The sequence below is a fragment of the Garra rufa genome, chromosome 21 (assembly GCF_049309525.1).
Source record: "Garra rufa chromosome 21, GarRuf1.0, whole genome shotgun sequence".
Classification (NCBI taxonomy): Eukaryota; Metazoa; Chordata; class Actinopteri; order Cypriniformes; family Cyprinidae; genus Garra; species Garra rufa.
The window spans coordinates 106,101-126,350 of record NC_133381.1 but is presented as its reverse complement, the minus strand read 5'-3'; the positions used below and the strand labels follow the sequence as shown (position 1 = coordinate 126,350).

Genomic DNA, 20,250 nt, shown 5'->3' with positions numbered 1-20,250 from the left:
CAAACTTTGGGGAAATTGGGCAGACGTCTGGCCGGAGCCAGGCCGGTTAGCTCAGTTGGTTAGAGCGTGGTGCTAATAACGCCAAGGTCGCGGGTTCGATCCCCGTACGGGCCAACGTCTTTTGTTCTCTGTTAGCTCGTCTCTGCTCTTCTCTCAAAGCGACGGGTGGTGTCACGTAAACCCCTGCAGACCAAACCCTAGGGGGATGTGGCCGAAATAGCTCAGTTGGGAGAGCGTTAGACTGAAGATCTAAAGGTCCCTGGTTCAATCCCGCATTTCGGCAGATGCAGCTTTCTTTTGTCTTTTGGTCGAGGGTGGCCAGTGACCAAAACTCACTGGGATACAACCCCTCGCTCTGACTGGTTCCCCCTAGCCGCAACACTATCTACCTCCAGGTCAGCTGTCAAAGAGGCGCTCGTGGTTCCATGGTGTAACGGTTAGCACTCTGGACTTTGAATCCAGCGATCCGAGTTCAAATCTCGGTGGAACCTACGTGCCTTCTTGCGGCAGATAAAAACAAAAAAAGCTCAACTTCATTTTTGTTGCTGGTGAGCCGTAAGCGACTTCTTCTTTGCTTTCCTCTGAGCAGCGGCCTCTCTCGTCAAGGTTCCATGGTGTAATGGTTAGCACTCTGGACTCTGAATCCAGCGATCCGAGTTCAAATCTCGGTGGGACCTGCTTTTGCCACGAATGTGCGCAGGGCCCGTTCTGAGAAATTCTTTTGACAGCAGTGGGCCCCAAAGGCTCACGCAACTGCGAGGGTACGTTTCGCACCGCAAAAAGCGCAGTCTGTCTCCTTGGGGACGTGCGCGTAAAAGGGCAGGAGCCCTTTGGAGAATGCGGGCATCCATCCCGCTACCTCTCGCATGCTAAGCGAGCGCTCTACCATTTGAGCTAATTCCCCTGGCAGCAGAAGGCAGAATCTTCTCCCTGTTAGGTCCACCACCATTATTGAATCCATTCAAAGGCCCACTTTCATTCCTTTGCCTTTGACCTTGTCTCGAGGTGTGTCATTTCTTCCATTGCAGTTAATTTTTTCTTTCTTTTGTTGTTGCTATTTGTCTTCTTTGCTTTTGGTTATTATGATCGCCGCCAACTTGTTTGTTTTTAGACTCATTTCTTCTAATGCTTGCTTGTTTCATTCAGTGTTTTTAATGTTGTTTTTTGGGCTTTCTTGTTGTTGTTGCTTTATTACAAACGATCCACTTGGCTTTCACAAGATTGTGATCCTGTATCAGAAGTGACTGTTGCGGTCAAGTAAGTCTGCACCCCTGAGGACCGTAACAGGGTGAGTAGAGCAGGGCAGAAACAAGTTTCTCAGAAATCGAGGTGCTTTTTGCCACAAGCGCAGACTTCCGGATGCTCCCTGCATTCAAAGCCACGTGAAGAGCGTCGCTCGAGGGCAGGCGGCGGTGCGCCAGCTGCGTGAGCGTGGCTCGTTGGTCTAGGGGTATGATTCTCGCTTTGGGTGCGAGAGGTCCCGGGTTCAAATCCCGGACGAGCCCGTGGTCAGGCTTGGTCCTGAAGCTTTTCTGCCTGCTAAGGGGCCCACGAGCAGTCAGCAAATTTTGGGGAAATTGGGCAGACGTCTGGCCGGAGCCAGGCCGGTTAGCTCAGTTGGTTAGAGCGTGGTGCTAATAACGCCAAGGTCGCGGGTTCGATCCCCGTACGGGCCAACGTCTTTTGTTCTCTGTTAGCTCGTCTCTGCTCTTCTCTCAAAGCGACGGGTGGTGTCACGTAAACCCCTGCAGACCAAACCCTAGGGGGATGTGGCCGAAATAGCTCAGTTGGGAGAGCGTTAGACTGAAGATCTAAAGGTCCCTGGTTCAATCCCGCGTTTCGGCAGATGCAGCTTTCTTTTGTCTTTTGGTCGAGGGTGGCCAGTGACCAAAACTCACTGGGATACAACCCCTCGCTCTGACTGGTTCCCCCTAGCCGCAACACTATCTACCTCCAGGTCAGCTGTCAAAGAGGCGCTCGTGGTTCCATGGTGTAACGGTTAGCACTCTGGACTTTGAATCCAGCGATCCGAGTTCAAATCTTGGTGGAACCTACGTGCCTTCTTGCGGCAGATAAAAACAAAAAAGGCTCAACTTTATTTTTGTTGCTGGTGAGCCGTAAGCGACTTCTTCTTTGCTTTCCTCTGAGCAGCGGCCTCTCTCGTCAAGGTTCCATGGTGTAATGGTTAGCACTCTGGACTCTGAATCCAGCGATCCGAGTTCAAATCTCGGTGGGACCTGCTTTTGCCACGAATGTGCGCAGGGCCCGTTCTGAGAAATTCTTTTGACAGCAGTGGGCCCCAAAGGCTCACGCAACTGCGAGGGTACGTTTCGCACCGCAAAAAGCGCAGTCTGTCTCCTTGGGGACGTGCGCGTAAAAGGGCAGGAGCCCTTTGGAGAATGCGGGCATCGATCCCGCTACCTCTCGCATGCTAAGCGAGCGCTCTACCATTTGAGCTAATTCCCCTGGCCGCAGAAGTCAGAATCTTCTCCCTGTTAGGTCCACCACCATTATTGAATCCATTCAAAGGCCCACTTTCATTCCTTTGCCTTTGACCTTGTCTCGAGGTGTGTCATTTCTTCCATTGCAGTTAATTTTTTCTTTCTTTTGTTGTTGCTATTTGTCTTCTTTGCTATTGGTTATTATGATCGCCGCCAACTTGTTTGTTTTTAGACTCATTTCTTCTAATGCTTGCTTGTTTCATTCAGTGTTTTTAATGTTGTTTTTTGGGCTTTCTTGTTGTTGTTGTTGCTTTATTACAAACGATCCACTTGGCTTTCACAAGATTGTGATCCTGTATCAGAAGTGACTGTTGCGGTCAAGTAAGTCTGCAAACCTGAGGACCGTAACAGGGTGAGTAGAGCAGGGCAGAAACAAGTTTCTCAGAAATCGAGGTGCTTTTTGCCACAAGCGCAGACTTCCGGATGCTCCCTGCATTCAAAGCCACGTGAAGAGCGTCGCTCGAGGGCAGGCGGCGGTGCGCCAGCTGCGTGAGCGTGGCTCGTTGGTCTAGGGGTATGATTCTCGCTTTGGGTGCGAGAGGTCCCGGGTTCAAATCCCGGACGAGCCCGTGGTCAGGCTTGGTCCTGAAGCTTTTCTGCCTGCTAAGGGGCCCACGAGCAGTCAGCAAACTTTGGGGAAATTGGGCAGATGTCTGGCCGGAGCCAGGCCGGTTAGCTCAGTTGGTTAGAGCGTGGTGCTAATAACGCCAAGGTCGCGGGTTCGATCCCCGTACGGGCCAACGTCTTTTGTTCTCTGTTAGCTCGTCTCTGCTCTTCTCTCAAAGCGACGGGTGGTGTCACGTAAACCCCTGCAGACCAAACCCTAGGTGGATGTGGCCGAAATAGCTCAGTTGGGAGAGCGTTAGACTGAAGATCTAAAGGTCCCTGGTTCAATCCCGGGTTTCGGCAGATGCAACTTTCTTTTGTCTTTTGGTCGAGGGTGGCCAGTGACCAAAACTCACTGGGATACAACCCCTCGCTCTGACTGGTTCCCCCTAGCCGCAACACTATCTACCTCCAGGTCAGCTGTCAAAGAGGTGCTCGTGGTTCCATGGTGTAACGGTTAGCACTCTGGACTTTAAATCCAGCGATCCGAGTTCAAATCTCGGTGGAACCTACGTGCCTTCTTGCGGCAGATAAAAACAAAAAAAGCTCAACTTCGTTTTTGTTGCTGGTGAGCCGTAAGCGACTTCTTCTTTGTTTTCCTCTGAGCAGCGGCCTCTCTCGTCAAGGTTCCATGGTGTAATGGTTAGCACTCTGGACTCTGAATCCAGCGATCCGAGTTCAAATCTCGGTGGGACCTGCTTTTGCCACGAATGTGCGCAGGGCCCGTTCTGAGAAATTCTTTTGACAGCAGTGGGCCCCAAAGGCTCACGCAACTGCGAGGGTACGTTTCGCACCGCAAAAAGCGCAGTCTGTCTCCTTGGGGACGTGCGCGTAAAAGGGCAGGAGCCCTTTGGAGAATGCGGGCATCGATCCCGCTACCTCTCGCATGCTAAGCGAGCGCTCTACCATTTGAGCTAATTCCCCTGGCCGCAGAAGGCAGAATCTTCTCCCTGTTAGGTCCACCACCATTATTGAATCCATTCAAAGGCCCACTTTCATTCCTTTGCCTTTGACCTTGTCTCGAGGTGTGTCATTTCTTCCATTGCAGTTAATTTTTTCTTTCTTTTGTTGTTGCTATTTGTCTTCTTTGCTTTTGGTTATTATGATCGCCGCCAACTTGTTTGTTTTTAGACTCATTTCTTCTAATGCTTGCTTGTTTCATTCAGTGTTTTTAATGTTGTTTTTTGGGCTTTCTTGTTGTTGTTGCTTTATTACAAACGATCCACTTGGCTTTCACAAGATTGTGATCCTGTATCAGAAGTGACTGTTGCGGTCAAGTAAGTCTGCACCCCTGAGGACCGTAACAGGGTGAGTAGAGCAGGGCAGAAACAAGTTTCTCAGAAATCGAGGTGCTTTTTGCCACAAGCGCAGACTTCCGGATGCTCCCTGCATTCAAAGCCACGTGAAGAGCGTCGCTCGAGGGCAGGCGGCGGTGCGCCAGCTGCGTGAGCGTGGCTCGTTGGTCTAGGGGTATGATTCTCGCTTTGGGTGCGAGAGGTCCCGGGTTCAAATCCCGGACGAGCCCGTGGTCAGGCTTGGTCCTGAAGCTTTTCTGCCTGCTAAGGGGCCCACGAGCAGTCAGCAAACTTTGGGGAAATTGGGCAGATGTCTGGCCGGAGCCAGGCCGGTTAGCTCAGTTGGTTAGAGCGTTGTGCTAATAACTCCAAGGTCGCGGGTTCGATCCCCGTACGGGCCAACGTCTTTTGTTCTCTGTTAGCTCGTCTCTGCTCTTCTCTCAAAGCGACGGGTGGTGTCACGTAAACCCCTGCAGACCAAACCCTAGGTGGATGTGGCCGAAATAGCTCAGTTGGGAGAGCGTTAGACTGAAGATCTAAAGGTCCCTGGTTCAATCCCGGGTTTCGGCAGATGCAGCTTTCTTTTGTCTTTTGGTCGAGGGTGGCCAGTGACCAAAACTCACTGGGATACAACCCCTCGCTCTGACTGGTTCCCCCTAGCCGCAACACTATCTACCTCCAGGTCAGCTGTCAAAGAGGCGCTCGTGGTTCCATGGTGTAACGGTTAGCACTCTGGACTTTGAATCCAGCGATCCGAGTTCAAATCTCGGTGGAACCTACGTGCCTTCTTGCGGCAGATAAAAACAAAAAAAGCTCAACTTCGTTTTTGTTGCTGGTGAGCCGTAAGCGACTTCTTCTTTGTTTTCCTCTGAGCAGCGGCCTCTCTCGTCAAGGTTCCATGGTGTAATGGTTAGCACTCTGGACTCTGAATCCAGCGATCCGAGTTCAAATCTCGGTGGGACCTGCTTTTGCCACGAATGTGCGCAGGGCCCGTTCTGAGAAATTCTTTTGACAGCAGTGGGCCCCAAAGGCTCACGCAACTGCGAGGGTACGTTTCGCACCGCAAAAAGCGCAGTCTGTCTCCTTGGGGACGTGCGCGTAAAAGGGCAGGAGCCCTTTGGAGAATGCGGGCATCCATCCCGCTACCTCTCGCATGCTAAGCGAGCGCTCTACCATTTGAGCTAATTCCCCTGGCAGCAGAAGGCAGAATCTTCTCCCTGTTAGGTCCACCACCATTATTGAATCCATTCAAAGGCCCACTTTCATTCCTTTGCCTTTGACCTTGTCTCGAGGTGTGTCATTTCTTCCATTGCAGTTAATTTTTTCTTTCTTTTGTTGTTGCTATTTGTCTTCTTTGCTTTTGGTTATTATGATCGCCGCCAACTTGTTTGTTTTTAGACTCATTTCTTCTAATGCTTGCTTGTTTCATTCAGTGTTTTTAATGTTGTTTTTTGGGCTTTCTTGTTGTTGTTGCTTTATTACAAACGATCCACTTGGCTTTCACAAGATTGTGATCCTGTATCAGAAGTGACTGTTGCGGTCAAGTAAGTCTGCACCCCTGAGGACCGTAACAGGGTGAGTAGAGCAGGGCAGAAACAAGTTTCTCAGAAATCGAGGTGCTTTTTGCCACAAGCGCAGACTTCCGGATGCTCCCTGCATTCAAAGCCACGTGAAGAGCGTCGCTCGAGGGCAGGCGGCGGTGCGCCAGCTGCGTGAGCGTGGCTCGTTGGTCTAGGGGTATGATTCTCGCTTTGGGTGCGAGAGGTCCCGGGTTCAAATCCCGGACGAGCCCGTGGTCAGGCTTGGTCCTGAAGCTTTTCTGCCTGCTAAGGGGCCCACGAGCAGTCAGCAAATTTTGGGGAAATTGGGCAGACGTCTGGCCGGAGCCAGGCCGGTTAGCTCAGTTGGTTAGAGCGTGGTGCTAATAACGCCAAGGTCGCGGGTTCGATCCCCGTACGGGCCAACATCTTTTGTTCTCTGTTAGCTCGTCTCTGCTCTTCTCTCAAAGCGACGGGTGGTGTCACGTAAACCCCTGCAGACCAAACCCTAGGGGGATGTGGCCGAAATAGCTCAGTTGGGAGAGCGTTAGACTGAAGATCTAAAGGTCCCTGGTTCAATCCCGCGTTTCGGCAGATGCAGCTTTCTTTTGTCTTTTGGTCGAGGGTGGCCAGTGACCAAAACTCACTGGGATACAACCCCTCGCTCTGACTGGTTCCCCCTAGCCGCAACACTATCTACCTCCAGGTCAGCTGTCAAAGAGGCGCTCGTGGTTCCATGGTGTAACGGTTAGCACTCTGGACTTTGAATCCAGCGATCCGAGTTCAAATCTCGGTGGAACCTACGTGCCTTCTTGCGGCAGATAAAAACAAAAAAGGCTCAACTTTATTTTTGTTGCTGGTGAGCCGTAAGCGACTTCTTCTTTGCTTTCCTCTGAGCAGCGGCCTCTCTCGTCAAGGTTCCATGGTGTAATGGTTAGCACTCTGGACTCTGAATCCAGCGATCCGAGTTCAAATCTCGGTGGGACCTGCTTTTGCCACGAATGTGCGCAGGGCCCGTTCTGAGAAATTCTTTTGACAGCAGTGGGCCCCAAAGGCTCACGCAACTGCGAGGGTACGTTTCGCACCGCAAAAAGCGCAGTCTGTCTCCTTGGGGACGTGCGCGTAAAAGGGCAGGAGCCCTTTGGAGAATGCGGGCATCGATCCCGCTACCTCTCGCATGCTAAGCGAGCGCTCTACCATTTGAGCTAATTCCCCTGGCCGCAGAAGTCAGAATCTTCTCCCTGTTAGGTCCACCACCATTATTGAATCCATTCAAAGGCCCACTTTCATTCCTTTGCCTTTGACCTTGTCTCGAGGTGTGTCATTTCTTCCATTGCAGTTAATTTTTTCTTTCTTTTGTTGTTGCTATTTGTCTTCTTTGCTATTGGTTATTATGATCGCCGCCAACTTGTTTGTTTTTAGACTCATTTCTTCTAATGCTTGCTTGTTTCATTCAGTGTTTTTAATGTTGTTTTTTGGGCTTTCTTGTTGTTGTTGTTGCTTTATTACAAACGATCCACTTGGCTTTCACAAGATTGTGATCCTGTATCAGAAGTGACTGTTGCGGTCAAGTAAGTCTGCAAACCTGAGGACCGTAACAGGGTGAGTAGAGCAGGGCAGAAACAAGTTTCTCAGAAATCGAGGTGCTTTTTGCCACAAGCGCAGACTTCCGGATGCTCCCTGCATTCAAAGCCACGTGAAGAGCGTCGCTCGAGGGCAGGCGGCGGTGCGCCAGCTGCGTGAGCGTGGCTCGTTGGTCTAGGGGTATGATTCTCGCTTTGGGTGCGAGAGGTCCCGGGTTCAAATCCCGGACGAGCCCGTGGTCAGGCTTGGTCCTGAAGCTTTTCTGCCTGCTAAGGGGCCCACGAGCAGTCAGCAAACTTTGGGGAAATTGGGCAGATGTCTGGCCGGAGCCAGGCCGGTTAGCTCAGTTGGTTAGAGCGTGGTGCTAATAACGCCAAGGTCGCGGGTTCGATCCCCGTACGGGCCAACGTCTTTTGTTCTCTGTTAGCTCGTCTCTGCTCTTCTCTCAAAGCGACGGGTGGTGTCACGTAAACCCCTGCAGACCAAACCCTAGGTGGATGTGGCCGAAATAGCTCAGTTGGGAGAGCGTTAGACTGAAGATCTAAAGGTCCCTGGTTCAATCCCGGGTTTCGGCAGATGCAGCTTTCTTTTGTCTTTTGGTCGAGGGTGGCCAGTGACCAAAACTCACTGGGATACAACCCCTCGCTCTGACTGGTTCCCCCTAGCCGCAACACTATCTACCTCCAGGTCAGCTGTCAAAGAGGTGCTCGTGGTTCCATGGTGTAACGGTTAGCACTCTGGACTTTAAATCCAGCGATCCGAGTTCAAATCTCGGTGGAACCTACGTGCCTTCTTGCGGCAGATAAAAACAAAAAAAGCTCAACTTCGTTTTTGTTGCTGGTGAGCCGTAAGCGACTTCTTCTTTGTTTTCCTCTGAGCAGCGGCCTCTCTCGTCAAGGTTCCATGGTGTAATGGTTAGCACTCTGGACTCTGAATCCAGCGATCCGAGTTCAAATCTCGGTGGGACCTGCTTTTGCCACGAATGTGCGCAGGGCCCGTTCTGAGAAATTCTTTTGACAGCAGTGGGCCCCAAAGGCTCACGCAACTGCGAGGGTACGTTTCGCACCGCAAAAAGCGCAGTCTGTCTCCTTGGGGACGTGCGCGTAAAAGGGCAGGAGCCCTTTGGAGAATGCGGGCATCGATCCCGCTACCTCTCGCATGCTAAGCGAGCGCTCTACCATTTGAGCTAATTCCCCTGGCCGCAGAAGGCAGAATCTTCTCCCTGTTAGGTCCACCACCATTATTGAATCCATTCAAAGGCCCACTTTCATTCCTTTGCCTTTGACCTTGTCTCGAGGTGTGTCATTTCTTCCATTGCAGTTAATTTTTTCTTTCTTTTGTTGTTGCTATTTGTCTTCTTTGCTTTTGGTTATTATGATCGCCGCCAACTTGTTTGTTTTTAGACTCATTTCTTCTAATGCTTGCTTGTTTCATTCAGTGTTTTTAATGTTGTTTTTTGGGCTTTCTTGTTGTTGTTGCTTTATTACAAACGATCCACTTGGCTTTCACAAGATTGTGATCCTGTATCAGAAGTGACTGTTGCGGTCAAGTAAGTCTGCACCCCTGAGGACCGTAACAGGGTGAGTAGAGCAGGGCAGAAACAAGTTTCTCAGAAATCGAGGTGCTTTTTGCCACAAGCGCAGACTTCCGGATGCTCCCTGCATTCAAAGCCACGTGAAGAGCGTCGCTCGAGGGCAGGCGGCGGTGCGCCAGCTGCGTGAGCGTGGCTCGTTGGTCTAGGGGTATGATTCTCGCTTTGGGTGCGAGAGGTCCCGGGTTCAAATCCCGGACGAGCCCGTGGTCAGGCTTGGTCCTGAAGCTTTTCTGCCTGCTAAGGGGCCCACGAGCAGTCAGCAAACTTTGGGGAAATTGGGCAGATGTCTGGCCGGAGCCAGGCCGGTTAGCTCAGTTGGTTAGAGCGTTGTGCTAATAACTCCAAGGTCGCGGGTTCGATCCCCGTACGGGCCAACGTCTTTTGTTCTCTGTTAGCTCGTCTCTGCTCTTCTCTCAAAGCGACGGGTGGTGTCACGTAAACCCCTGCAGACCAAACCCTAGGTGGATGTGGCCGAAATAGCTCAGTTGGGAGAGCGTTAGACTGAAGATCTAAAGGTCCCTGGTTCAATCCCGGGTTTCGGCAGATGCAGCTTTCTTTTGTCTTTTGGTCGAGGGTGGCCAGTGACCAAAACTCACTGGGATACAACCCCTCGCTCTGACTGGTTCCCCCTAGCCGCAACACTATCTACCTCCAGGTCAGCTGTCAAAGAGGCGCTCGTGGTTCCATGGTGTAACGGTTAGCACTCTGGACTTTGAATCCAGCGATCCGAGTTCAAATCTCGGTGGAACCTACGTGCCTTCTTGCGGCAGATAAAAACAAAAAAAGCTCAACTTCGTTTTTGTTGCTGGTGAGCCGTAAGCGACTTCTTCTTTGTTTTCCTCTGAGCAGCGGCCTCTCTCGTCAAGGTTCCATGGTGTAATGGTTAGCACTCTGGACTCTGAATCCAGCGATCCGAGTTCAAATCTCGGTGGGACCTGCTTTTGCCACGAATGTGCGCAGGGCCCGTTCTGAGAAATTCTTTTGACAGCAGTGGGCCCCAAAGGCTCACGCAACTGCGAGGGTACGTTTCGCACCGCAAAAAGCGCAGTCTGTCTCCTTGGGGACGTGCGCGTAAAAGGGCAGGAGCCCTTTGGAGAATGCGGGCATCGATCCCGCTACCTCTCGCATGCTAAGCGAGCGCTCTACCATTTGAGCTAATTCCCCTGGCCGCAGAAGGCAGAATCTTCTCCCTGTTAGGTCCACCACCATTATTGAATCCATTCAAAGGCCCACTTTCATTCCTTTGCCTTTGACCTTGTCTCGAGGTGTGTCATTTCTTCCATTGCAGTTAATTTTTTCTTTTTTTGTTGTTGCTATTTGTCTTCTTTGCTTTTGGTTATTATGATCGCCGCCAACTTGTTTGTTTTTAGACTCATTTCTTCTAATGCTTGCTTGTTTCATTCAGTGTTTTTAATGTTGTTTTTTGGGCTTTCTTGTTGTTGTTGCTTTATTACAAACGATCCACTTGGCTTTCACAAGATTGTGATCCTGTATCAGAAGTGACTGTTGCGGTCAAGTAAGTCTGCACCCCTGAGGACCGTAACAGGGTGAGTAGAGCAGGGCAGAAACAAGTTTCTCAGAAATCGAGGTGCTTTTTGCCACAAGCGCAGACTTCCGGATGCTCCCTGCATTCAAAGCCACGTGAAGAGCGTCGCTCGAGGGCAGGCGGCGGTGCGCCAGCTGCATGAGCGTGGCTCGTTGGTCTAGGGGTATGATTCTCGCTTTGGGTGCGAGAGGTCCCGGGTTCAAATCCCGGACGAGCCCGTGGTCAGGCTTGGTCCTGAAGCTTTTCTGCCTGCTAAGGGGCCCACGAGCAGTCAGCAAACTTTGGGGAAATTGGGCAGACATCTGGCCGGAGCCAGGCCGGTTAGCTCAGTTGGTTAGAGCGTGGTGCTAATAACTCCAAGGTCGCGGGTTCGATCCCCGTACGGGCCAACGTCTTTTGTTCTCTGTTAGCTCGTCTCTGCTCTTCTCTCAAAGCGACGGGTGGTGTCACGTAAACCCCTGCAGACCAAACCCTAGGTGGATGTGGCCGAAATAGCTCAGTTGGGAGAGCGTTAGACTGAAGATCTAAAGGTCCCTGGTTCAATCCCGGGTTTCGGCAGATGCAGCTTTCTTTTGTCTTTTGGTCGAGGGTGGCCAGTGACCAAAACTCACTGGGATACAACCCCTCGCTCTGACTGGTTCCCCCTAGCCGCAACACTATCTACCTCCAGGTCAGCTGTCAAAGAGGCGCTCGTGGTTCCATGGTGTAACGGTTAGCACTCTGGACTTTGAATCCAGCGATCCGAGTTCAAATCTCGGTGGAACCTACGTGCCTTCTTGCGGCAGATAAAAACAAAAAAAGCTCAACTTCGTTTTTGTTGCTGGTGAGCCGTAAGCGACTTCTTCTTTGTTTTCCTCTGAGCAGCGGCCTCTCTCGTCAAGGTTCCATGGTGTAATGGTTAGCACTCTGGACTCTGAATCCAGCGATCCGAGTTCAAATCTCGGTGGGACCTGCTTTTGCCACGAATGTGCGCAGGGCCCGTTCTGAGAAATTCTTTTGACAGCAGTGGGCCCCAAAGGCTCACGCAACTGCGAGGGTACGTTTCGCACCGCAAAAAGCGCAGTCTGTCTCCTTGGGGACGTGCGCGTAAAAGGGCAGGAGCCCTTTGGAGAATGCGGGCATCGATCCCGCTACCTCTCGCTTGCGCCTACTGCATCCCACCGATTGAGCCAAAGTAAGCCCAAAGTAAGCCCACATGAGCCAATCGCGTTTCTTTCCTGGGCTTACTTTTGACCAATCACGTTTCTCTCCTGGGCTTACTTTTGACCAATCACGTTTCTCTCCTGGGCTTACTTTTGACCAATCGCGTTTCTCTCTGGGGCTTACTTTTGATCAATCGCGTTTCTCTCCCGTGGCTCACTTTTGACCAATCGCGTTACTCTCCCGTGGCTCACTTTTGACCAATCGCTGCGACCGTTTATTATTGTCATCGATCTTTGCAATAGGTAAGGCTAAGGTGTACTTCATTTTTAAATATAATTTAATATCGTTATTTGTTCATAAATAGTGTGTATTTTTGGAAAATAGAACGTGCCAATGCATGTATAGCACACGTTTTCTGAAGTATTTGCGAACCTGTAACTTTTTAAATGATAAATACAGAACAAAACATGTCGCTACTGATCAGATAGGTTAAAATCATCGACAGTCCTAATTAGCCTACATTACTATGTGTGTATTGTGTGCGAAGAAAAGAATACTAATATTAAAATATTTATTTACTTATATATGTAGAGAGACAGAGAGCTGGGTAACTTACTTACTGTAACTGTAATGACTGTAAGTTAATTCGTTACTAATTCCAAGTTACAAGACAAATTGTAGTTAGTTATTTAAACCATTAACAGTTACATTACACATTTTAGGTAATATAAGTTAGTCAGACTACTTTTACGTTACTTTTAGATTACTTTTGACCTAACTTGTTTTTCACATTGATTTAAACAGGGTAATCTTGAAAAAAAGAATAAGAAAATAGATTGTATTTGTTGTTATTAACAACACTAAGTGCATTTAACACATGTTTGTGAAATAACTGCAGGGAGTTAAATAAAAAACTACTAATTAATTAAACCATAAAAATAATAAATTAAAGTAAATCATTTTAAAATCAATTAAAAATGCACAAAAATGATATATATTCTTTTTGTTTACCTGCATGTCTTGTGACCATAACCTCATCAGAGGACCAATGAACATGAAAATGTGATAATTATTAAAATATTCAATTTAAGTATGTTAATTAAATATATTAGTTAAAATGTGTGCATGATAATGTGTTTGAAAGACAAAAGCCTTTGTTGAAGGTGGTTAAAAATATCTACAGTGTGATCTTTCAAATAAAAATGAATGTGTTTATCAGTAGTTGATGCAATGTTGAAACACTTTATGCAAACCTGAAATGATTTTTGTAAATCAGTGGTCAAATGCTGTATCTCCACCTGACTAGTGACTGGTCTTTGTGTGAGTGTCCACAAAACTGGAAGACTTTTTTTTATGAATATAAGCAGTAGGCTGTTTTAGAAAAGAAATTTAAAAGATCAAAAAGAGGAATTAGGAAGTATATATCAGTTAGGAATAATTTAATGTCATTGTGTAAAAAAAAATTAAATTTAAATTAAAATAAAATCATATAATGCATAAAAAAAAGTAACTTTAGTCTGATTCGGAATATTTTAAAATATATATATTTTTTAATCTAAATACAGGTACTTAATTTTTGGATTCTGGTTATGTAATTCAGATGAAATAACATGTAATCAGTTACTACCCAGCTCTGCTTATATATATATTACTTATATTTGGTAATAATACTAGTGACCTCCTCCGAGCCTAGAATTATTACTAGAAGGAAATTTCAGACTTCATATTTGACTTTACATATATTTGTACATATATCAGATTCCTGTCCATGTTTATTACCACAGTAATATGGTTTACATGTAGCTTGGTAAATTATCATTACACACTTAACATATAGGTATCTTTCAGTTTGCTAGAGGTAATAGTCTCTTTCTGATCTTCATTACAGAAAATGTATGCTTACCCCTTTTTTCGCCGCCAATCGGCAACATCGTGCCGGCTCCTCATGGCGCCATCGGAGGAGGCGAAGCGCCTTGAAAATATGGAGTCGGGAAGGGCCAAACCCAAGGAGCAGGTGCTGGCAGAGGCCCGTTCTTTTGTCAGCACAAACGGTGGAGACCCCAGTGACCAGTTTTTAGTACTGGCTCACTGCAAACTTCAGTTTGGGAAGTACCAGGGCCAGAGATTTAGATGGCTCCTGGAAAACTCTCTGGGGTACGCAGTGTATTTGGTGCTCAGCATTTCCAAGGAGACAGCGCAGACAACCCCCCTGTCCGAAAATAAACAGCTCTTCCTACAGTACACTTCTCATATCAGAGAGATGGCTGAAGAAGTGGAGAAGTATGAGAGGAAGCAGGAAATGCAAGCAGAAGCCCGAGCATCTGGAGACCAGGGCTGCTTGATGGTGGAGTTTGGTGACTTCCAGGGCCGGTCCATGAAGGAAGTTTATGAGGACCAAAGCAAGGAGGCCCAAGCCCTCATCAGGTACCTGGTTAAGGCCGATGCCAGGCCAAACACCAACATGGCCATTTTCAAGACATATGTCCTGAAAAGGCAGGCTTCTGCTGTGGGCACCAGTGTACGTCCTGCACGTCCACCTGCAACCTCCAGTGCCTCTGTACCTCCAGCCGCAGCCTCCAGTACCTCTGCACCTCCACCTGCAGCCATCCGAACTGGTGTACAGCGGACCGCCACTGTGAAAGCGCTGTTGGCGCATGGCAAACATTTGTCTCCTTCACAGCTGGCGAAAAAACTCGTGTCACCAGTTAAACACTGTGAGTAGGAGTGTGAATATTACGTTTTCCCTACAGAAATTGTACACGTATTCATTTATTGTTATGGCAAACCTGTCCACTTGCTGTTTCCAGATCCATTAGTGCAGTCTACTTTACCTTCTCCAGCAGCAGAAACTTTGGCCCGAAGACAGCTTTTCGCTACAGGTACGTAAGCACCACCTTACATACACTTGTCTCTGTGTATTGGTCACAGTAATAGTTGTAACATTTGTGCTCCAGGCACTTCCGTTTCCACTGCTGAAGATGATGATGAGGAGCTGGTATTTGCTGCATCACAATGTGAAGCACAGCTGAATACAGGTGTGGCATATGACACCAATACAAATGTTATAAGAATGTTTTGTGAAAATACAATGGGAAGCATTAAAAATAAAAATCAAATTTTTTTAATATTTTTGTTTACAATACAGAATTATGTCACATCATGCCTCAAGTGGGATTTCTTCAAAAGGTTAAGGATGTCCAAAGGTGTCAGTGTATTTATTTGCGTTTCTAAACTTATCCGTTGTTAAACAATCACTAGATAACTTTCTCACACTGCTTGCTATTCTCTCTCACTCACTCTTTAGCTCCCCCTGAGCAGACAGGATGGTGGAGAGTCATTGTTCTTATGATGAGAAGAACAGTTTTTCCTTATTGTATATGTGTGCATGCTTCATGTCTGTGCGCATCATTACTGAATTCATCACACCTCATTTTCCTTACTTAATCACAACAGATTCTCATCCTCAAAGAACTGTACTAATTCCATTTTTCTTACATCAATAAAGTGTACGCTGTGTTCTTTGCTTCTTAACACTAGTACCATTTTCTTCACTGTTATGCCTTAATATATTCAAAACGATTATTAACACTCCTCCAAAATTACTGCTTCGCAGGCTGTTTGTGGGCTGCATTTATGGCGTAGTTCTATCAAATCCAACCTTATACCATCCTTATTTTGTTTTTGTTACTGTTTACTCAGAGGCCTGTGCCGGTCCGTCTCCATTGGCGGAAACAGCAAAAACACCAGATCCTCCACATCATCAGCCACCAGCTGAGCTCCCAGGCCACTGGAAAGATCATCTTCCACCTTTCCAGCATGAGTGGATCCGGAACACACTATTTAAGGCCAACCCACGAACCGGCAAGCCAGAACTAGTGTCCCAGCTGAAGCTTTGGTGGTATCCTCCTCAGCCCCCTTTAATTAACAGTCAGCCACCCGCCTCACCAGACCTCTTCTTCTGTCGGCCCCTTTTCTTGTGGATGCCGCTGAAGATGTGGTTATTTCCTCTTGTCTGTGTTCGCCCAGACTGTGGTAGGCACAGGCTAACAGCAGCAGGACTTTACCGCACCGTGCGCAAGGTTTTGGACATCGACGGGTGGTATGACCTTGCCACTGAGTATCTGGAGTGCAAAGGCTGCAAAAAGAAGTATCCTGCCTGGTCCGAGGACATCTTAGGGCAGCTGGATATGGGCCACCGCAGTCAGTTTCCAGCTTTGCTGACATACAGGTAATTCATAATGACAATCATTCATTATTAGGCTCTTTTATCTTGTGTGTTTTTTTCTACAACCAAAGCATTTGCATGATTATATTGTTGTTTCCTTAGATACTCATGTGACAACCGGGTGCTGAGGATGATGAGGGAGAGGACACTGGGCAACAGTGTGACTCAGCTGTACAAGAAGCTGACGGAACAGCACAGTGAGGCATGGACACAGCGTGTTCTGCAGTACCTGACTGCCTGCGAACCGTTCACAAGGTCCTCCCTTGTGCAGCCTCCTGTATTTGCTGAGCCTCCCCTTTTACCTGCCCTGCCTAAGCCTAAGTGGCTCTTAGCCGTGTACGCCAGGGATGTTCTGTGGCGACTGCATGAGGTCAAAGCCAAAATAACATCTGTCCGCGGCTCTGTTCTCAAGATGGACTCCACTAAAAAGGTATTACAGTCCTGTTTATATCCAGAAATTTGCCAGATATGGATATATGTGCATACACAATGAATACAGTTTTGTCACCCTTTTATTTTTCCCAATAGGTCACAAAGAAACTCGCAGGTGCTGCTTCAGGTACAGCTGCCTGGTGCACAAATGTGGGGAATGAACACGGCCAAGTCCTCGTCTCTGTGCTTACAGCCGCCGAGGGACATGGACTGGACCACATGGCAGCTGGCCTGATGAAGCGCTACCGGGACGCAGGACAGGCAGCCCCAAAAGTGATGTACGTGGACAGAGATTGCTGCAGTCAGCATGGCCAGTGTCAGGTGAAGATGATGTTCTCGGAGTGGGTCGAGCTTGAAGTGCGCCTCGACATCTGGCATTTCATGCGGCGATTTGCTGCAGGTGTCACGACAGAGGCTCATCCACTCTACGGGATCTTCATGGCCCGTCTGTCCACGTGCATCTTTCAGTGGGATCCAGAGGATGTGGCTGCACTTCGCAGTGCAAAGGAGGGTGAGCTGGCGGCAAAGAAGACTGGCCACATCTCAGAAAGGGCGGTCAGTGCTCGCATTACCCGGAGAGAGTTGGCACTGCACTGCCGGAGGAGGACCAGGGGGGTGGAGGAGACCACCAGATTGATCGGGTCACTGATTGATCTGTTCGACAGTGCGGACGGGAAGGACACTCTGGGAGTTCCTCTGCTGAATCACGAACGGATCCAGCAGATATGGAAGGAACAGCGGAAGCACGTTCCGTGTATCCAAGACCCAGAGAACTTTCCGCTGTACATGAAGAAGGGGACACTGAAGAAGGGCGGTGTGGAGCTGTGCTGCTACAGGTGTGCCCGTGGCTCTACCTCCTTGGAGTCTTTCCACCTCCACCTAAACCGTTTTATTCCAGGTATTACATACATACGGATTACAATTTTTTTTGTCAAAAATATAAGCACTATAACTGCTTCCATTACTTTAAAGTAATGTCACATGAATAAATGTCACACTCTACAGTAATACTACAGTTCTTTTCTGATGTCATAAGCATTAACAAAGCTGTATTGCCTGACAAGTCACTAGTAACTATAATTTTTAATGTAATTTAAATTGCGATTACTCACATTCAAAAGTTGTTTATATAATATATGTGTAATATATGTATTTATTATGTATAAATAAAGACACACATTTGAAAATAATTACATGTATATATTTATTATTCATATAATTTATATTATATATAAATATATTTAATATATATACATATATTTTTCTTAAATATATGCATGCATGTGTTGTGTGATTGTATTGTAATTATGTAACTCTATTACATGTAACCAGTTACCTCATAGCACCTCATGTGTAGTACAAAACTTTTTTGTTTATTTAATTTTTAGGAACCAGTGCCAGTGATGCGCATTTTCAAGCGTATCTCCTTGAGGGCTTGATGCGTTGGAATGATGACCGGATGGAAGACGCCATAAAAGGAGCATCCTCCATCCGGACATATGGCTGTGCCATGAGGGAGGCTGTGGACCGGCTTAGCCAAGCTGTCTTCGGGAAGCCCTGGGATGAGCGCTATCGCCCTCCTGGAGCATATACAGGCAAGAATTCATTAATTCATGTTTTTTTTTTATAGATCATTTGAATTATTTTTGCAAAACATAAAAATTCATGGATGAACAGGGAGATCACATTTATACATTGTACTATTTTATCTATTTAGCCTTTAATGTATTAGACAAAATGTTAAGAACACTTTCTTTTTTCCCATTTTATTCTTGTAGGTGAATTGCTGGGAATGGAGTACCTTTACAGCCAGACTGGCAAAACACTGACTCCAGTGCTCCAGAACCCAGAGGAGGAAGACAGGCTGGTGGAGGCAGTTGATGACCAGGACCTGCAAGATGAGGGGTTTGACGAAGAGATCACGGAGGACATCACAGTTCCAGTGCTGTATGAGGATGACCCCTGCCGTGATCTTAAAAACAGCCCCTCATCTTTGCCTCTGCCTCAGTCCCCGGCATCACCGGCTGAGCCGTCCACATCATCTGGCGGAGAAGGACAGCATCTTGCCCCTGCCCCTTCAGTGCTGTCACAGCCGTCCGACACTGAAGGCAGTCTCTCCGACGAGGCTCAGGTAAGACACTTTAAGGGCTTTATTTAATTTCAATATCATTTTATTCCACTTATATTACCATAAATCTGCATTTACTAGGGAGCAGTCATTGGACCCGATGGCATCGCTGGGTGGGACAAGGTCCAGGAACTGGCTGGTTACCTGGTGGGATTTCGTGAGGCTCCTTACCTCACTGACCTGCAGGTGACAGAGGTCATCCAGCTGTGGACAGCTCTCCCTGACTCTGACAAACAGCGGGTCAACTATCAGCCTCGACATCAGCCTCAGCTGACACATGGGCGCTTTAAAGCACCGAAGCGGACCGGAGTCACACCGGGTGTGGAGAGTGTTAAACGGTGTCTGATTGGACATCCTGGGGGTCCAGCACAGTGGCCCAACACCAGTCGGTTGGTTGAGGCAATTTGTACAAAGCTGTGTGCTTTACACAAGTCGCCGACCAAGAAGGCTGGAGTTTGCACCCCCAGGTGGTCTAAAATCCTCACCGATTAACACCACATCCGAGAGCTGGTGCTTAACAGTCCAAGGCTGATGGATGAAACCATGATCCAGCTGTTTGAGCTAAACCAGAAGACACTCATTCAGTGGTAAGCAAGGCACATTATATGCTTCAAATTAAATGAATACTTCTTAAAACATATTTATAATACAAGTAATTTATTGTCAGGTTTCAGCGGCGGCAGAAGAATCAGGAAATGAGTGTCCTCGCTCAGGGACTGACTTCACCTGACCCAATTGCTGTGGCCGATACGCAGCTTCCTCTGCCGAGGGAAAAATTGGATGAAGCACCATCGACATCAGGGCCAAAACATCCATTTATCCTTCCGCCAAATCGGGAAGGACAGGCTCCGATCCTGCGGCCAGGTCGACGGCCCGCTGCTACCACCACCACACAGTGCCCCATTGCACCTGCCCCCACAGCATCAGAAGTAGTGCAGCCCATTTCAGCACCTGGGTCATTGTTAGGCACACTAGTCCTTAACCCGGACATGACTGTGTCAGTGGTGATCCCCTCTTCTGGTCCTTCAACATTGAGTGCAGGCCCAGCTCCACCTGCTCCTGCGTCTGATGCTCCTGTGTCCCGTTACACCCAGAGGAACAGGCGTCGACGGGCCCTGGAGGAGGAAAGTGGAGTACACAAGAGAAAGTATGTGCGAGGGGTTACTTTTAACAAATGCAGCAAATGTGGGCAGCCCAAAACGAAAGAGTTTGGCCATAGTCGGTATGGCAATGCCACATTTTGCCCGAGTGCCTCAAATGGCAAATCTTTCGATGAATGGTTGGCAGAACAGCGCCAGCTACATAAACCTCCTCAATAAAGACAATATTTTCTGTATATATTTTGTTTACATGTGCCCACTCTTTTATACTGTTCAGTATCATCCTCAATACTGTATTCTCCTCAAAAAAATAATGTTTTCTGTATCTATTTTGTATATATTACATGGGCCCACTCTTTCACATTGTTCGGTATCCTCCTCAATAAATAATGTATTTTCTGTATATATTTTGTATTTTACATGGGCCCACTCTTTCCCATTTTCCGGAATCTTCCTTAATAAATATCTTTTAATGTATATATTTTGTTTATATTACATGGGCCCTCTCTTTCATATTGTCTGGTATGTTCCTCAATAAATAATATCGTTCCTGTATAT

The 20,250-nt window shown here is 47.8% G+C and overlaps 42 non-coding genes across 42 annotated transcripts; 37 read left to right on the top strand and 5 right to left on the bottom strand.

Moving 5' to 3' along the window:
- The first annotated feature begins 40 nt into the window (after nucleotides 1–40).
- Nucleotides 41–114, top strand: trnai-aau (transfer RNA isoleucine (anticodon AAU)). The gene has a single exon. It is a non-coding gene; the product is annotated as a tRNA-Ile (tRNA).
- A 96-nt stretch (nucleotides 115–210) lies between these two features.
- Nucleotides 211–283, top strand: trnaf-gaa (transfer RNA phenylalanine (anticodon GAA)). Its single transcript has one exon. It is a non-coding gene; the product is annotated as a tRNA-Phe (tRNA).
- A 136-nt stretch (nucleotides 284–419) lies between these two features.
- Nucleotides 420–491, top strand: trnaq-uug (transfer RNA glutamine (anticodon UUG)). The gene has a single exon. It is a non-coding gene; the product is annotated as a tRNA-Gln (tRNA).
- Nucleotides 492–605: 114 nt separating this feature from the next.
- Nucleotides 606–677, top strand: trnaq-cug (transfer RNA glutamine (anticodon CUG)). Its single transcript has one exon. It is a non-coding gene; the product is annotated as a tRNA-Gln (tRNA).
- A 756-nt stretch (nucleotides 678–1,433) lies between these two features.
- On the top strand, nucleotides 1,434–1,505 carry trnap-ugg (transfer RNA proline (anticodon UGG)). The gene has a single exon. It is a non-coding gene; the product is annotated as a tRNA-Pro (tRNA).
- A 97-nt stretch (nucleotides 1,506–1,602) lies between these two features.
- trnai-aau (transfer RNA isoleucine (anticodon AAU)) lies at nucleotides 1,603–1,676 on the top strand. The gene has a single exon. It is a non-coding gene; the product is annotated as a tRNA-Ile (tRNA).
- A 96-nt stretch (nucleotides 1,677–1,772) lies between these two features.
- On the top strand, nucleotides 1,773–1,845 carry trnaf-gaa (transfer RNA phenylalanine (anticodon GAA)). Its single transcript has one exon. It is a non-coding gene; the product is annotated as a tRNA-Phe (tRNA).
- A 136-nt stretch (nucleotides 1,846–1,981) lies between these two features.
- On the top strand, nucleotides 1,982–2,053 carry trnaq-uug (transfer RNA glutamine (anticodon UUG)). The gene has a single exon. It is a non-coding gene; the product is annotated as a tRNA-Gln (tRNA).
- A 114-nt stretch (nucleotides 2,054–2,167) lies between these two features.
- Nucleotides 2,168–2,239, top strand: trnaq-cug (transfer RNA glutamine (anticodon CUG)). The gene has a single exon. It is a non-coding gene; the product is annotated as a tRNA-Gln (tRNA).
- Nucleotides 2,240–2,393: 154 nt separating this feature from the next.
- trnaa-agc (transfer RNA alanine (anticodon AGC)) lies at nucleotides 2,394–2,466 on the bottom strand. Its single transcript has one exon. It is a non-coding gene; the product is annotated as a tRNA-Ala (tRNA).
- A 532-nt stretch (nucleotides 2,467–2,998) lies between these two features.
- Nucleotides 2,999–3,070, top strand: trnap-ugg (transfer RNA proline (anticodon UGG)). Its single transcript has one exon. It is a non-coding gene; the product is annotated as a tRNA-Pro (tRNA).
- Nucleotides 3,071–3,167: 97 nt separating this feature from the next.
- Nucleotides 3,168–3,241, top strand: trnai-aau (transfer RNA isoleucine (anticodon AAU)). Its single transcript has one exon. It is a non-coding gene; the product is annotated as a tRNA-Ile (tRNA).
- Nucleotides 3,242–3,337: 96 nt separating this feature from the next.
- trnaf-gaa (transfer RNA phenylalanine (anticodon GAA)) lies at nucleotides 3,338–3,410 on the top strand. The gene has a single exon. It is a non-coding gene; the product is annotated as a tRNA-Phe (tRNA).
- Nucleotides 3,411–3,732: 322 nt separating this feature from the next.
- trnaq-cug (transfer RNA glutamine (anticodon CUG)) lies at nucleotides 3,733–3,804 on the top strand. Its single transcript has one exon. It is a non-coding gene; the product is annotated as a tRNA-Gln (tRNA).
- A 154-nt stretch (nucleotides 3,805–3,958) lies between these two features.
- trnaa-agc (transfer RNA alanine (anticodon AGC)) lies at nucleotides 3,959–4,031 on the bottom strand. Its single transcript has one exon. It is a non-coding gene; the product is annotated as a tRNA-Ala (tRNA).
- Nucleotides 4,032–4,560: 529 nt separating this feature from the next.
- trnap-ugg (transfer RNA proline (anticodon UGG)) lies at nucleotides 4,561–4,632 on the top strand. The gene has a single exon. It is a non-coding gene; the product is annotated as a tRNA-Pro (tRNA).
- A 97-nt stretch (nucleotides 4,633–4,729) lies between these two features.
- On the top strand, nucleotides 4,730–4,803 carry trnai-aau (transfer RNA isoleucine (anticodon AAU)). The gene has a single exon. It is a non-coding gene; the product is annotated as a tRNA-Ile (tRNA).
- Nucleotides 4,804–4,899: 96 nt separating this feature from the next.
- trnaf-gaa (transfer RNA phenylalanine (anticodon GAA)) lies at nucleotides 4,900–4,972 on the top strand. The gene has a single exon. It is a non-coding gene; the product is annotated as a tRNA-Phe (tRNA).
- A 136-nt stretch (nucleotides 4,973–5,108) lies between these two features.
- Nucleotides 5,109–5,180, top strand: trnaq-uug (transfer RNA glutamine (anticodon UUG)). Its single transcript has one exon. It is a non-coding gene; the product is annotated as a tRNA-Gln (tRNA).
- A 114-nt stretch (nucleotides 5,181–5,294) lies between these two features.
- On the top strand, nucleotides 5,295–5,366 carry trnaq-cug (transfer RNA glutamine (anticodon CUG)). Its single transcript has one exon. It is a non-coding gene; the product is annotated as a tRNA-Gln (tRNA).
- A 756-nt stretch (nucleotides 5,367–6,122) lies between these two features.
- On the top strand, nucleotides 6,123–6,194 carry trnap-ugg (transfer RNA proline (anticodon UGG)). Its single transcript has one exon. It is a non-coding gene; the product is annotated as a tRNA-Pro (tRNA).
- A 97-nt stretch (nucleotides 6,195–6,291) lies between these two features.
- trnai-aau (transfer RNA isoleucine (anticodon AAU)) lies at nucleotides 6,292–6,365 on the top strand. The gene has a single exon. It is a non-coding gene; the product is annotated as a tRNA-Ile (tRNA).
- Nucleotides 6,366–6,461: 96 nt separating this feature from the next.
- trnaf-gaa (transfer RNA phenylalanine (anticodon GAA)) lies at nucleotides 6,462–6,534 on the top strand. Its single transcript has one exon. It is a non-coding gene; the product is annotated as a tRNA-Phe (tRNA).
- Nucleotides 6,535–6,670: 136 nt separating this feature from the next.
- Nucleotides 6,671–6,742, top strand: trnaq-uug (transfer RNA glutamine (anticodon UUG)). The gene has a single exon. It is a non-coding gene; the product is annotated as a tRNA-Gln (tRNA).
- A 114-nt stretch (nucleotides 6,743–6,856) lies between these two features.
- trnaq-cug (transfer RNA glutamine (anticodon CUG)) lies at nucleotides 6,857–6,928 on the top strand. Its single transcript has one exon. It is a non-coding gene; the product is annotated as a tRNA-Gln (tRNA).
- A 154-nt stretch (nucleotides 6,929–7,082) lies between these two features.
- trnaa-agc (transfer RNA alanine (anticodon AGC)) lies at nucleotides 7,083–7,155 on the bottom strand. Its single transcript has one exon. It is a non-coding gene; the product is annotated as a tRNA-Ala (tRNA).
- Nucleotides 7,156–7,687: 532 nt separating this feature from the next.
- trnap-ugg (transfer RNA proline (anticodon UGG)) lies at nucleotides 7,688–7,759 on the top strand. Its single transcript has one exon. It is a non-coding gene; the product is annotated as a tRNA-Pro (tRNA).
- Nucleotides 7,760–7,856: 97 nt separating this feature from the next.
- On the top strand, nucleotides 7,857–7,930 carry trnai-aau (transfer RNA isoleucine (anticodon AAU)). Its single transcript has one exon. It is a non-coding gene; the product is annotated as a tRNA-Ile (tRNA).
- A 96-nt stretch (nucleotides 7,931–8,026) lies between these two features.
- trnaf-gaa (transfer RNA phenylalanine (anticodon GAA)) lies at nucleotides 8,027–8,099 on the top strand. The gene has a single exon. It is a non-coding gene; the product is annotated as a tRNA-Phe (tRNA).
- Nucleotides 8,100–8,421: 322 nt separating this feature from the next.
- Nucleotides 8,422–8,493, top strand: trnaq-cug (transfer RNA glutamine (anticodon CUG)). Its single transcript has one exon. It is a non-coding gene; the product is annotated as a tRNA-Gln (tRNA).
- Nucleotides 8,494–8,647: 154 nt separating this feature from the next.
- trnaa-agc (transfer RNA alanine (anticodon AGC)) lies at nucleotides 8,648–8,720 on the bottom strand. Its single transcript has one exon. It is a non-coding gene; the product is annotated as a tRNA-Ala (tRNA).
- A 529-nt stretch (nucleotides 8,721–9,249) lies between these two features.
- On the top strand, nucleotides 9,250–9,321 carry trnap-ugg (transfer RNA proline (anticodon UGG)). Its single transcript has one exon. It is a non-coding gene; the product is annotated as a tRNA-Pro (tRNA).
- A 97-nt stretch (nucleotides 9,322–9,418) lies between these two features.
- On the top strand, nucleotides 9,419–9,492 carry trnai-aau (transfer RNA isoleucine (anticodon AAU)). The gene has a single exon. It is a non-coding gene; the product is annotated as a tRNA-Ile (tRNA).
- A 96-nt stretch (nucleotides 9,493–9,588) lies between these two features.
- On the top strand, nucleotides 9,589–9,661 carry trnaf-gaa (transfer RNA phenylalanine (anticodon GAA)). The gene has a single exon. It is a non-coding gene; the product is annotated as a tRNA-Phe (tRNA).
- Nucleotides 9,662–9,797: 136 nt separating this feature from the next.
- Nucleotides 9,798–9,869, top strand: trnaq-uug (transfer RNA glutamine (anticodon UUG)). The gene has a single exon. It is a non-coding gene; the product is annotated as a tRNA-Gln (tRNA).
- A 114-nt stretch (nucleotides 9,870–9,983) lies between these two features.
- Nucleotides 9,984–10,055, top strand: trnaq-cug (transfer RNA glutamine (anticodon CUG)). The gene has a single exon. It is a non-coding gene; the product is annotated as a tRNA-Gln (tRNA).
- A 154-nt stretch (nucleotides 10,056–10,209) lies between these two features.
- trnaa-agc (transfer RNA alanine (anticodon AGC)) lies at nucleotides 10,210–10,282 on the bottom strand. Its single transcript has one exon. It is a non-coding gene; the product is annotated as a tRNA-Ala (tRNA).
- A 528-nt stretch (nucleotides 10,283–10,810) lies between these two features.
- trnap-ugg (transfer RNA proline (anticodon UGG)) lies at nucleotides 10,811–10,882 on the top strand. The gene has a single exon. It is a non-coding gene; the product is annotated as a tRNA-Pro (tRNA).
- Nucleotides 10,883–10,979: 97 nt separating this feature from the next.
- On the top strand, nucleotides 10,980–11,053 carry trnai-aau (transfer RNA isoleucine (anticodon AAU)). The gene has a single exon. It is a non-coding gene; the product is annotated as a tRNA-Ile (tRNA).
- A 96-nt stretch (nucleotides 11,054–11,149) lies between these two features.
- On the top strand, nucleotides 11,150–11,222 carry trnaf-gaa (transfer RNA phenylalanine (anticodon GAA)). Its single transcript has one exon. It is a non-coding gene; the product is annotated as a tRNA-Phe (tRNA).
- Nucleotides 11,223–11,358: 136 nt separating this feature from the next.
- Nucleotides 11,359–11,430, top strand: trnaq-uug (transfer RNA glutamine (anticodon UUG)). The gene has a single exon. It is a non-coding gene; the product is annotated as a tRNA-Gln (tRNA).
- Nucleotides 11,431–11,544: 114 nt separating this feature from the next.
- Nucleotides 11,545–11,616, top strand: trnaq-cug (transfer RNA glutamine (anticodon CUG)). Its single transcript has one exon. It is a non-coding gene; the product is annotated as a tRNA-Gln (tRNA).
- The last annotated feature ends 8,634 nt before the right edge of the window (nucleotides 11,617–20,250 follow it).